The following is a 14,929-nucleotide window of genomic DNA, read 5'->3' on the forward strand; positions in this document are numbered from 1 at the left end:
CCACAAATTCCAGTGAATATCTAGAAAGTTAAAATTCCCCGTTATAAGACATTTTAGTTTACCGACCCACTCTATTTCTCCTTATAGCTATTTGGTATACTCATCGCAGTCATTAGGCTCATACTCTCAATTTTGTTTTCCCAGTGCTTATATCATACCAAACGGACTCAACATTACACTGGTCACCCACGTCGACTGGATGCACTGCCTTAGATTTAATATGCTCCTTAACTAAAAGTATAACCCTTCCATCCCTGTCTCTCCTTCCTATGTACATTGTGATCCCCGTATTCAAATTCAGCATCGCTTATGTCTGAGCGACACCATCGAGTTAGCCGGTTTCAGAAGTAGATAGCAAAGGTTTCGCTCGGCAAAACAGGTAAAGCGAAAAAACACAAGCAATTTGGACATAATACATATGAACATATAAGTCAGTTTTTGGGTGGCCCTAAATATGAGAGTTTTTTTTTTTTTTTTTTAAATTAGATCTGATAGATTGTTACGGTTTTGTTTCCTGTTGCAAGCCGGGAGATTTGTGGAGCCTCATGTTCTGACTCGTTTCTTATGTCCCAAATCTCGGAAACCTGTTAGAGGGTTCAACAGGTCTAGCAGGTTGGACCCTATCCAGCAGTTTCGGCATCACGATCTGCATGCCATTTTCCTCGTTGGCCATCCGGCTTCTGAAAACCCAACGATCTAATCCTTTTCAGTCTGCCAACTGTGTATATCGTCACCACCCTTACACGCGTGTTAAAGGCTTTTGTTACTCTGACATGGTTATTCGCTCACTGTTTTGTTTTCTTGCTACTAACACACGTTATAACAGTTTCAGATTCCTACGTCAGAGTAGTAACAGTTATTGGACGTCTACTATGCCAATCAACTTGGCATATTAAACATTTCTATATACTCGTACACCACAGTTATGCATGCAGATTTTCAATTAAATCCGTCTATTCTTTCTAGTTGTAGTTTTCTTGACAAGCAGAGCATATCGTGTCTACAAATGGAAAGTATTCTAAGTTAGTTTCTGTTTGTTAAGTGAAAAACTTAATTTTCTGAGATAAAATCTCATAATTATCAACCCAAGGGCGATCTTCCTGTCATTTGTTATTTTTTTTTTCGTCAATGTGAAAAACAGTCAATTAAACCTGCTGATGTCTTGATGAGATTCGAATGAAGCCTTTTCTGTTCAGTTTGCAAATAAACGATTGCAGCCAGTGTACTACCTGCGAGTGTGATAAAGTGTTGTATTCAGTTTGTCATTAGCACTGATTACTGATCGCATTGACCGATTCGAACTGTTAATCATGTCTTGATCCTACGTGTCGATGTTATCCTTCGACGTGTACTGGGACTGATCAACCCGGAAAAGTAATGTCCAATTCTAGAGGTCACATGACAGGTGACCCCTGGAATTAGACAGTAGACCGCAGTGCTACATTAAAATAGGATACACGTATGTATTTGCTGACAGACGTCTCAACCTTCAACTTATGCACAAGTACTCCAGGTTATAATAACTTTCGTGTTTACAGTTTTTATAAAAAAAAACAACAATCTATGTTGTGTTGTGGTCTTCTTTTAAGACAGGCCATATTTATACCGACATGATAAAGCTCAGTGTAAAACGGTTTGAGGGAGTGATGCAATGAAGCTGCCATTTCCAGACCAAAACGTATATCTAAATTCGGCTGAAAAGAAGAACATGCTTTAGTCCAAGAAAAACTAGCCGCAACCATACGACATGAGAGAAGTAATACTTTGGTCTACACGCATCAGAAAACTTGGAGAAAATGTCCTGGTGCCCACACCTACTCAAAAGGGTTGTTATTACAGCCCATTGGGATTACAAGATTGTGCTCTACATTGTTCATTACTGAAACTGATGTATCGAAAAGAATGAGGGATTAACCTGAACATTTGCATGCATAACTACTGCATATTAAAGTGAACCTCTATATACAACAAGCTGATCGGCAGGAATTTGTTACCTCCCTGATATAAGAATCTGACTGTTCTATAAAAACATGTGTAAATGTTAGCAGGAAAACAAAACAATGACAGTACACGAGTATGTAATGCCTTTAAAACGTGTAAGGCGACGTTCTATTCAGCTGTTGAACTCTGAGTGGTCTCGGATCACTGGGTTGTCAGAAGCTAGATGGTCAACATGGAAAATCCACTTTCGTGTAGATCATGATCTCGTATCGCCATTCGCTTGGAAGGATAAATGGATCCGCCGACAGTAAATAGATTTGCCACAATAGCCACTTACCACTAGTCGTTATTGTTGGCACGTTGACAACAATGCATTATGTTAGACCTTTTCTAAGACCAATGCTCTTGTCTTTTTGTGCGCTCCATCTGAATCGCTATTTTCCATCCGGAAATTCCTGCCCATATACGGTCTCGTATCCAAAGAGTGCCTGGATGGTGGGGACATCTTCCATAACTTACAAATCCATAGAACACATTTTGGCTATGAAGGGCTTTGACTATCAGCCGTCTAGTAGTGTTGCCCAAATCACAGCCCAAATATAAGAAGTGTGGCTTCTTCAATCAGGATGGAAAGATAAATTTTTGAAAATAGTGAACTACTATGATGTTGGTCGTTTGTTTCGCTGCTCCTGGAGGCCATACTACAAGTTCATGTGTATAGCATTTTCGTTAAGTACTGCTAATTGATATACAAACTTAGTTATTCTTTATGTATATCGATATTTGTCACTTCACCGTTTTGAGCTCAAAGCATACATTCATTTTAGGCTTTTTCAACGGGGTAATTAAAAATTTCATTTTTTTTTCACCGTTTTTCATTTAGTGCCCCAACGCACACACATACACACATTTTGTAATGCGAAGAGTTGGAAGAATTCGCAGTGGAAACCCATGAAATATAAACAGCCTTAATTTCTTTATCTGATTTAATTAACTTTCCCAAACATCTTACAACGGGTGAATAATGAATCAGGAGAATGGCCGTTTGTGCAATAATAAACTTTTTTTCGTTGCTGTTGTTGTTTCTGCTGCTTTAAACTGCCTCTGTAGAGCATGGATCCGACACGTATCGAATTATGAAATATGCCGTCCACTGCTAGGCGTTTCTGATCTTGCTGTGGAAGCACAACAAAACCGTAGGCTATTCTTACCGTTAATAAAATGATCTTGGCTGTCCTAAGAGCAATCATTCACTGGATACGCAAGCCAGGTGGTTTGTTCTGACAGTTGAGTAGGGTAGCCTTTAGTAAAATTTTTCGAACTAATTACTTCTGTTCTGCTCGTTAAACTTTTCCACAATTAATTATTTATATAGACGCATGAATAGTTTATAAGAAACTCTACATTAAATTACCTACAGTTCAATCTACACCTTATGCGCTTGCCTTTAGATAAAGAGAGCACGTTGTAGTTAGAGGAAAAATGCACACAAAAAAGTAAAACCTGCCTAGAAAAATGCTGATTATTTTTAAAAGACGATATTTTAATTAATAATACGATTTCTAAACTAATTCCATGTAAAGAAAAATTCTTACTGATGCAACTGCTGCTGACAACCAAAATTACTACCTTATACTCCAGAGGAATTCTTATCTTGTCTTCTCTCTCTTTCTCTCTCTCTCTCTCTCTCTCTCTATATATATATATATATATAAACGCTCATAAAAATTTCTCACTCACGTTATTGTGACGGGATTCGAATGTAGGTCTTTTCCACCCGGTGCTTAAAAAAGTTAAGAGTTATGAACTGTTGTACGATTTTAGGTGCAAGTGTGACTTCGAGCATATCGGGTCCTATTGTATGTGAATTGCGTGTGTTCGGTGGTCAATTTGCCTGTATGCTGGAAGAAAAACCTGAGTATCCGGGACAGGGGCGATTGTCCACTGAGATCGACTAAATCAGCGACGGTTGTGAAAAAGGCGCGTAAAAATTTCTCGCGTCATTTCAATTCTTCACTTTTACTTTTTCATTCACTTTTTTCACCTGGGGTGGGTAGGACAGTGACCATACGAACTGCGCTACAAGTTAGTATCTGGCCAGAGTTTTGAGTACTACAGTAGAGAGACTGAGAACTGCCTCCTTGTCTACTGTACTGAAATCTGTTGACATTCGATGAGAATGAGGCGCATGGATTTGATGATCAGGTGTGTTTCCTGGGAGCAGCAGTGTGGCAGCAGGAACAACCTGGAACGGGTTGGCACCAATTGATATATTAATTTTTGAATAACTGTTTCTGTAGACCTTTGTCTTTATAAATCTGCTTGTGATTTATTTACTATTTTCTTGAAGACTTCTAAATGTTCTGAAAAGTATCCTCGGAAGGTTGTGGAGTCCGGATTTTTGAATCAGAGAGGCGAGTCATTATTTCTGAGTATTTGCATTCAATAGATGCCCAAGTCACCGAGGCAATGAGAGTTCATGCAGATAAGCTTCTTAACACACATTGAGTGATTAGTGTTGGATAATAAACTCCAGTTAGTTCCTGTTTAGCTGTCCTCTCCAGGGAGCAGCGAGAGCTCTTCATCTCTTGTACCTGACAATGTGCTGGATGAAATTATGCTGATCATCCAAAACCATTCCAAAATTTTCGTACTGGGATATATTGATGGAATGATTTTCTAGGAGGATAGTGATGCCGACTTAGGTCTTTTTGGCCTAGGCCTTTTTCCAATGGTTTTGAGATATGCACACTCCATGTCAAAAAACTTTATACGCCCGATGGTAGCCGATTCCGCTAAAATCGTAGCAATAATGAGGCAGATATGCGAAATTGATATGGTACAAATTACAAATCAAGACAAGAATTTATTCGTTCAGAAAGAGAACAGTGGGTCTCTTCAGTATCTAGTAAAAGCCATGGTTATTAATACGCGCTGATGCATGTCAAGGCAAAGAGTTATACAGTTGAAGGGTAGCATCTTGTCGTGGCATGTCCCAAACAGTCTTTATCATAACAAATCTGGGACATGGCATGGAATTCACATGATACAGGAAACGTATGGCGATTAACACAGTATGTGGGCAGGTATTGTTGTGCTGAAAGATACTCTCCAATACAAGTGTACAAAGGGTTGTGCAACAGGCTCTAGAATGTTTTTTTCGACAAATCCATAGAGTGTCAGACTTCCTTTCACAATTGTCAGAGTGAGTAGCGTTCATCAGTGATGGACGATTTCTTCCTCTGATCCCGTTGTTGCCATATTGAATGCGGTTATCATCTTCACCTAAGGTATTCTCATCTTTACTCAGTAAGACCAAGAGACGCCGTTTTCGACTCCAAGCGGTCTATTTTGATACTGCTCTTACCGATGCTGATTATATAATGACAAGCAGTATAATTACAAGCAGAGTGCATGATGGATTACCTCCGTTCGTCATCTTTCAATGGTTTGTGAATTTCTTAGATGGAGTATAACTGGTGTTATAAGTAGTTTAATTGTTGACACTGATATCTCTCAGAACCCATTGTGTGATTACACGATCATACCCTTGTCGTAGCCGAGTGGTCAGGAGCGGGAGTGCAGTAGCACACGCTCTTTGAGTAGACCGGGGATCAAGCCCCTGACTGCTGAATACGGTCGATCTGCCAAGCCGCACTGGACCAGCGTGGCAGATTTTGGTCCATTTCCCTCAGCATGAATTGTTGAGGACGCTTCCATCCTGAAGTGGGTTGATAATGGCTGCACTTTACCTTTTTACCCTTGTGAGTTGTCTCCACCCGCCATTCTTCCCGACGAGTATGCCTGTCTTCGCGTGTCTGTATCAGTGAAGTATTCCAAAAGTTAATAATTTCTACAACATATTCACAACTTGCGTTGTAATTACGGTTTATTTATTTTTTCGTGTACGGTTCATTCCATTTCATTTTCTGTTGTTAACTAACAACACCTGCTATGACCTCTGGAAAATCTACGCCTGGTAATAGTTTTGGTATCGATGTCACCCCTGCATTTTGAGATTGTCCTGACAGTTTCGAGGTGTCGTTTTTATTTCTCTTGGAAATTACTTGACTTTCACAAACACTTGACCGTCATGCTGATATCACGTGCATAATTTCGTCCAATTTATATGAATTAATTAGCTAGCTCCGATATCTGCAGAGTGGCATCCTTGGACTTCGACGCACTTCAAGCATCATGTATTGTGATGACTATCTTGTGACGCATATGAGATAAAGTCCCTTATGCATATGAAATAAAGACCCTTATGGAGATGGGATAAAGCCCCTTATGTAATTAAGGATGTAGGGCGACCGCAAACTGTATAGCGGAAAGGATAGCTATGGGGAACTCCTCTATTCAGGGTGAAGTTTCAGGAAGCTTCACACGAGCTTAGCGAATTTATCAGTTAGTTAGCAATTCTCTGAAGATATCTAGAAAGGAAAATGTGATCAGGAAGTGTCTTCAGAATTTGTAAGAGTGCGTGAAGGCATGTGGAAGAACGCACGAATGGGAGCATTAATAATTATGCAAGAGCACATGAGTATACTACGTCAATCCGACTTTTTTTCAAATGTTTGTTGAAAACCAAACGACTCCAGAAGTTCGTAATCGTCGGTGTGCCTATTAAGATTGAAAACTGGCAAGTCAGCCTGTGGCCAAAGCAAAGACTGTTGACAGGTCTCAATGTTCCTTTTTCAAAAACGTTTACGATCTAATGAAAAGATTTAAGATCTAATGTAACATCAAATGGAAAGGTGTCTGCAGCTTTAAACGATTTTAGTTAGATGTTTTTGGGCACAGATCTTGTAGTACACTGTTTCCATATGGCAGAAATACAGGCTGACTGCAGAATTCTGTTGAAGGTCTGAAGAAATTTGGAGGAAACACGCTAAAACAAATAACTCCATGAAAAGCGACTAAAATTTTTGAGGATAAGCAACGGAAATCCCTTTGGTTCTCCAGGTGCTTTGTTAGGCGACTATTAACAGCGTGAATTAGACCTTGTTTTACTGAATTATTAAAATTGTAATTATTAAAGCATCTTGCCATTTCTGAAGAAATGTATATTTAAAATTCAAATGAATTTTAAAAGCTTTATAAGTGCGAAATCAGTAGAATTATATATTAAATTAAAAGTTCTCTAAATCGAGATTAAAGAAGCGATTGTTTTTAGCAGTTCCAGATGCTTTGTTTAATTGAATTTACACACCTATAACTAATGCATACAGAGGAGTTTTGATCATCAGAGCTGTTGCATAACTTTTACATTGTTCAAGCTGATGAACTTGCTTCAATTCTAGGCGAAAAGTCAGTTTTAGGGAAAATTAAAAGAGGAAAAAAAAACACAAAAAAACTTCAACCTGTGATGGATTCGTCTGCTCACGGGGAGCATAGTGGTTATAATCATCTTCCTCCCACACAAAAAGGAAAAAGGCCAAATTTTATGGACTCGTTTTCGCAACGTGGTTCAGTTAGTCAGTCTCAGGCGAAGGTTGCATAGTTTTTAATCCTAGAAACTTGGATTTTTCCTCCAGCAAACAACAAATTGATTGATTGATTTTGATTTTATTGGCGCAAAAACGACTACGGTTATACTGCGCCAAGTAAAGCGAACAACAAACCGAACCGAAAAATATATGCAAGTACATATACATCATACTTCGACGTACCAACTGTGTGGTACTACACTTAGGGTGATAGAAAATGAAAAATATCTGGAAGTAATTGTGCAGTCAGATATGAAGTTTTCTAAGCAATGCAAACAGGCTACCAGAGCAGGTCATGGCGTATTGTCAATGATATGTAGGAATTTTTCTAGTAGGGAAAATAGGTGATTATTCCTTTGTATAATACAATGGTCAGGCCACGCCTTGAGTACTGCGTACAGGTCTGGAGGCCTCGTATTAGGAAGAATGTAGAGTTGCTTGAGCATGTACAGAGAAGGGCAAAAAAATTGTTTAGGGGGACGAAGGGGTCCTCTTACCAAGCTTAAGTTCTGCAAATTGCAGCGACTGGAGACTAGGCACCTGCGAGGTGATCTGATTGAGGTGTATAGGGCCTTGAAATGGGTTGAGCACGCTGAATTCTGAAGGGATTCTTCCGCTTGCTCAGATTACGAACCTGGGGGGGGGGGGCATAAATTCAAATTGAGGAAACACAGTTGTAGAATTGTAGGAAGCCAGCGAGTGGTTAATTGCTGGACCAAACCTCCATCTGTCGTTGTGGAAGTTGATAGCTTAAATAAATTCAAGGAGGAACTGGACAAACTTTTAGAGGGAATGGACGTGTGAAATTATTATTATTTTTTTTTTTTTTTTGGCTGATGCTACATAAGCTCAAACGTCTGCTTTCTTGCTTCCCATTCCTCCATTACTACTACTACTACTGACGCCTCACAACTTAGTTGCTGTGGAGCTTAACACGCACTGGGCACCTAACAAGCACAAAAGAAAATCCTCCCACCAGTGTAAATACCTTAATGCCTTACTAAACGACTGGAAACTAAGAATTTTTTTATACTAAAGTCCATCTTACCTAATTTCAGCTTCGGACTTTCGGGAAGTTACAATTTCGCAACTGTATCATCGCGTGAGCAGGGGCTGCAGCAGTTGTCAGCCACTGCAGAATTGCAGCACCTCCAGCTTTTTAAATCTAAATAGTTTTAGATTTAAATCAATGCAATGAATATTTTTATTAACAGGTTCCGCGTATAGTATACGCATCCTCTCTTTCCAATAATAAAAAAAATAATAATAATAAATAAAAAATTTTTTTTAAATAATTTCTTTATTTAATACAGGTATTAAACAGAGCCTGGGCCAACCAGGCCCAACCATAGCCTAAGGCCTTTGGTTCATGGGAAAACCGTTTTAAATAATAATTTGAATAATAAACAAATAAAAACACGAAACTGTTTTCAACTTTAACGTTTAAACGTAAGCGTTTATTAAGTTTTATTAATTAAGACTGTGCGCTAGACAGTTCCACATTTTTCCCCCAGTGGTTGGGCCTGTTCGGTGGGTTGCCAATGTGCATTTTGTAGAGGTGACAAAATGAGTCAATGGAGCTGCGTAGCGAGCAATGCCGATTTGATCGTTGACCGTGAAGGGTGTGTCGCCACAATGTGGGTGTATTTTTGTTATTCGCAGGATTCGCCCGAATTCCCATTAAGTAAATTATATCAGTATTAAGTCGATACTGAACATTCATCAGTGTAAATATGTGATTACAGCTTAATTTCAAATTAAGCTTGAACTTGCTAAGTTGAAATTATGTTATAAGGAGATGTGTAAGTAATAAATTATTTCTACGACAGACGGTTTATGAATTTTGATTCGATCATGGCCTCCATGATGCCCCATGAAGTAAGTCGCCTGACAGTGAATAAATTTCAGCAACCGGTCATGGCTCATTTCTAGCAAAGGTGAATCAGCTGGGTGTTTCGGAAAGGTCGCAGTGTCACTGTAAGGCTCTGGAGACATGGAGTCATGTTTTATATTATTGTCGTGAGTACTCGGATCTCAGAAAGGAATTTTTATATGCTAGTCCTAATCTTGCTCACCTGACTGAGGGCTGAGGCGCAATTAATTAAGACTGAACAAGATTTTCAGGCTTTTCAAAAATTTTCCAAGAAATTAATACTGGGAAGATTAGTGCTGCTTGAACTTAAGGAAAGAATAGTAGAAGGCTTATAGACTATTGACATGAATTCTGTGTGACAGTTTAAGATACTGAAATAAAAAATGTAACTGATCTTGTAGTTAATAATCATCGTGTTCCATTGTAAACAGGATAATCTTATTGGACAATTTATGTAGTTACTTGTGACCATAATCAGCGGCTCCTTGTGTCACGTTTGGTCTTATTCATGTCATATGGCTCATTGTGCCAAGTGCTTGTCCTGTGCTTCCTTGTGCCACAATGTATATTTCTGACTAATTCTAATATAGTAATTCTAATATATTCTAATAAGTCCGGACATGTTATATGTTGATTGAAACAGATTAACTGAATTCTCCAGGCTCACTTTATGACATCGTAATCCATATGACTATGAATATAGCATATAAATCTGCATATAATATGTATGTATATAGCGAGTTTTGGGCTTTTTTTTAAGTTTTCGCCAGTTTCTGGCTAGGGGCCGCTTGTTTTACTGAGAAGAATCACCCTGTGTGTGTCTCTCTCTCCCCACTGAACACACACAGTATTCGGCAAAATGAAATTATTCATCTTGTATCTCTGAGCGGCACAAGGCCTCAAAAAGCTCAAATTAATTTAATTACAGTACTCCATTATTGCAAATAAAAATTTATGTTTTATTCTTCTTCTAACCCTGATACACCCTTGCAGTTACTTATGAATATTTTCCCATATGACCTTAGAGCGATGACGGATTTTACCTCTATTTCAGTTTCCCTTTCAGTGGTTAGGTAAAGAATCGTTACGCACACAAGAGTTCTTAGAGAGGGTGTGCAAAGGCAGTCCATGCCATTGACTTCCGTCGATCTTGTGCAACATTCCCTAATCTCCTTCTCAAAACTGTTTTCCTAAACCCTTAATTCCATCTCAATGGAATTAGCAAAAACTCTTGCACCTCTTCTGTTTAAGTGAATATCTTCTTTACAGAATAAATTCCGTCTATCAACTAAGGCAGGCTGTACTGAGAAAACGTTCACTCCATAAACTTTACAAAATCCCTTAAGCCTAGGCTTAAGGGACTTTCATCACGAAATCCCTCTTGTCATGTCCGAGTAAAATTTCAAGAACAATTTGCTTATCTATGGACATTTTTTCAACATGACCTTATATTTCATACGCAGTTCATTTAAGCTTTAACACGTTGCTCCGAATTACTGAATAACTAGAGGGCACGTAGGCACTGAGGGAGAGGAAGGCAGACACAATGAACTTCCTTAATATTCTAAGCTTCTCTGTAGAAAGTGGACATATGGATTGCAAGCAACAATTGTGCCGACTGTACAACTCTAAATTAACTTTGAATAAGAATAAAGCAATTACAAGTATTCTACGTATCTAATTATTATCTAGTGTTCTGTTGAAAGAAAAAGAAACAAATTTCTACAGGCAGTAAAGAATGGGATCTGTCGCCTAAATCTCTATCCGTAAAAATTATCGAATACTAGTAGAGAGTTCTACAATACACATGTGGCGCAATATTTCAAGGGAAATTTGGGAAATGGCTGTAACGTATACAGCAACCATTAAAAAAAATGGAGTCTTACGCAAGTTGATTGCAGTAAATGCCACGTGTACTTTATCCTGAAGCCTTAAACAGAAAGTAAATGTTGTATGTTTTATTGCTGATGCTTTACGGTTAGCTTATAGCAGCTTTCTTATATTTTCCTAGAAGAAATATATCTCTGCATCTCGCATTTGACTCACTCTGAAAACCGAGTTTCACTGTGAAGTTTCAGTTTATCTCTAGCCCTTTTTAGCCTCTGTAGAATTAAATAAGGTTGCGCCAAGTGCTTGTTTATGGTGTTGCCACAGTTTAGATAAAAACGGAAGTGCCTGTCATAAACATTTCAATAATACCTCGAGTGGCGCGTGTGCTTTCTATTAGTAAACGCCCTTGTACTTCTTTCTCCTATATTTCTCCAGCAATTAAAGCTACGTAAGTGCCCATCATTTCTGTATATTGAATAGCCGTGGATGTCATTTGCTGCTGTCTTTCGATTTCAACTACTTTAGTGAACTCGGAGTTCGCTATGCTGCATTTCTTCCTAATTAACCCAATTGCTTAGCCAAATTCAAATTGACAGTTGACGATGTCCACGGCAGTCACTGCTTTCAGCTTGTCAAATGGAATGCTTAATGACTGGTTGCATCTCTCTCTCTCTCTCTCTCTCTCTCTCTCTCTCTCTCTCTCTCTCTCTCTCTCTCTCTCGTCTTATTGAAGTGCAAATATGGCGGAAGTGAAATGCTGCAAAGCGGTACACTGTTCCCTCCAACACATTAATATCGCCTGAATTCTAGATGTGTTTAAGCTATCTGCCTGAAAGCAAATCTTACAGGAATTGTAACGTACTTATCCGAAACCCTGTCTTTGTCTCATTAAAACTTTGGACATCAAGTGGGATCATCGGTATATTAAATTTGGGAGCCTGAAGCAGCAGATGGAGGAATTTCAATCCTTAATAAGATGTCCATTCATATGCGATGTAAGTCTTCTTAAGTGGTGTTAAGTATTGTGAATTTCAGCTAACTTGGAGTCAATGACTGAATATGAGGACACCTAGTGGCTAATTAACACTAGTAATTTCATTAGAACTAAATGCCAGTGATCTACTCGTTTAATAATTTATCATGGAAATAGCTGAAAGACTATTTAAACCTCATTCTAGTTTGTAGCTACAAAGCACGATTTTTGGGAAAGAAATGACTTTTGAACATCTGCATGGGTTTATCAAAAGGCGAAAAACTGTGTAATTTAAGTTGTCTATTTCTAGGAGAAACGGTTTCATGCACCAAGATAATGACATTAATCAGAGCTCTGTTCTCAAACTTCGATTAGAAAAATTTGGGGGAACAAATGATGAATCAAATCATGTGAACAGTATCCAATGGAATAGGTGATCAGATCACAAACCTGTCTTTATCAGCCTGATGTACTGTAACTACTTTTTATTTTTATTTTAGTCGGAATAATTTGTTTTACCAGAGCTCGCCGACTGTCAAATTTTGAATCAGCAACTCCATTTTAATGGACAGTAACTATCGGAAGTAATGTCTCCAGTGACCAAAAAAATTATGGTATCTACATTTAATAATATTCAGTAATAAATATTTATTACCATCTATCACGCAAAAGGAACAAATTAAAATATTTGTTGCATACACGAAACAATGGATTTAAATGCATAAAAGAAAGCTTTATGTTAAAATATATTTTATATAGAGACAGTGCACTAGATGGCATCGAACTGCAAGAACTGGGCGTCAAGACAACACAAAGTTGAACAAAACGCAAAGTCGAGAATCATTATGACTTCGATTAATATCAGGACGATAATTAAACGATTATAAAACTACAAGAGGCATAAATAAAAAATAAATAAATAAAATAAAATAAATTACTAGCAGAATTCCAAAACATTTAATTTCTGTTGAATTTAAATAACGAATCTCAGAAGTTGCATAGCTAAGCCTAAATATGCACATTTCTACCATTACCATTTCTCTTACACCAGCGGTGAAACAGTGCCGAATACATTGCATTCTCATCGCCATTAAACATACATTCTTATATCTAGAACATCATAAATCCATTTACGTAACAAAAAACAGCAAAAAGAACTGATTTTTCCAGTTTTTCCCAGTACAGTTTCTAAATTACACGTACAGTGGTGGACAAGAAAACAGCATCACCTTAAAAAAGTAACATTTGTAGTGAAACGTATAAGATATTGTTTGATTACAGTCGTTTTTGTTTGTCGCAAAACAAAGGTATTGCGCCAGATAATGCTTCTATTGCATCAGACAGTAATTGCAAGGTATTGCGTCAGCCGTTTCTATAAATCTATAATGCACCAATGTTTTCCCTCGTTTTTCTCCCTTAAGTTGCAGCATACCTCAGAAATGCTAACATTACAGTGTCGTACTGGCCGGGCAACAGTGCTGATTTGAACCCTATTGAAAATTGCTGGTATGTAATGTCATCTAAAATTGCTCACAAGAAGCCAACCAGTAAGATTCAGCTGCAGGAGAGCATTGTAAGGTTGTGATACCACGAAATTGGGCAACCGTATATCCAGAAGTTGATGAACTCTGTGCCTGATCGTTGCAAGGCTGTAATTGCAGCTCTAGAGGAACAACAAAATATTGAGGACTTATTTTGTTGATATACAGTACATAATACTATTACGTTAACTTGTCATTTCAGTTTGTACACGTAAATGCAATACAGTGTTTGCTTGGTTGTCATGACTGCCATTTGCATGATTTATCATATTTCCATTAATTACGCATTTTACCCTTTGGGAAGATAGTTATGGCAATTAGGTATATCAGGTGGAGTCTTTTTATTGAATTTCATTCACACAGATATATATCCCATCTAATAAATGCATTTCGAACATTTCTGCAACCCAAAATGCAGCGCAAAGCAAAATTCACAAGTGAATTTTGCTGAAGTGATATTTGCAAAATTCACAAGTGATTGAGTTTTTTTGTCCGCCACTGTATATCCATGCTAATGAAACCTTTTCCGGAGATTTCTCCACACCAAATAGTATCAAAATTTCTTTCCAAAATAAGCGAAATATAGTAAATCGTAATATGACCATTTGACTGGGGTGCAGCGCGTTGTACGGGCTGAACGGCACTTCACTGTTCGACAATTAACACATCACGATACAATACCATAGAACTGCGGAACCCCATACGTGTTGGTAAATTTTGGACGTATGAGGTTCTTCAGCAGACGACCCAGAGACACCCTCTTCTTACCGCTGATCATCATCGACGGCGAATGTTGTGCAGTAAACAACACGCTGGTTGGAAATGAGTGTGCTAGTCGTATGAGCCCAAATTACTGGTGCAAACACGTGTGCAACTGGTACAACGCCTTCGAGTGAGCAATAACACGAGCCCATTGGATCCATCATGCAGAGTGTCCACTATCCAAGCAGGAGGTGGTGGTGATAGTTGCTTAATTATAGGGCATATTTTTCTGGAAAGAACCAGGCAAGGACCCTGGCGCGTGTGGACCAGCGTTTCACTGGTTAAGTCTACCGGCAGCTCTTAGGATACCATGTGCATCCCACAATGTTGAAATTTTTCCAACACTGAAATGGGATCTTCCAAGACGATAATGCACCGTGTCATTGGACCCACACTGTGCACAAGTGGTCTGAGGTAAAGATATCACCCATCTTGATTGGCCTCCAAATTCTCCTAAAATCAATCTAATTCAACCTGTCGAATGTTTTGGAACTGTAAGTGAAGTGTATGGACACGCAAC

The 14,929-nt window shown here is 38.4% G+C and overlaps 1 protein-coding gene across 1 annotated transcript in view; it reads left to right on the plus strand.

Moving 5' to 3' along the window:
- LOC150089285 (uncharacterized) overlaps positions 1 to 14,929 on the plus strand; it is a 612,288-nt gene that overhangs the window by 561,482 nt on the left and 35,877 nt on the right. The window lies entirely within an intron of this gene.

The sequence above is a fragment of the Mastigoproctus giganteus genome, chromosome 2, assembly GCF_048544385.1.
Source record: "Mastigoproctus giganteus isolate SK-2022 chromosome 2, ASM4854438v1, whole genome shotgun sequence".
In the NCBI taxonomy this organism is placed as follows: domain Eukaryota; kingdom Metazoa; phylum Arthropoda; class Arachnida; order Uropygi; family Thelyphonidae; genus Mastigoproctus; species Mastigoproctus giganteus.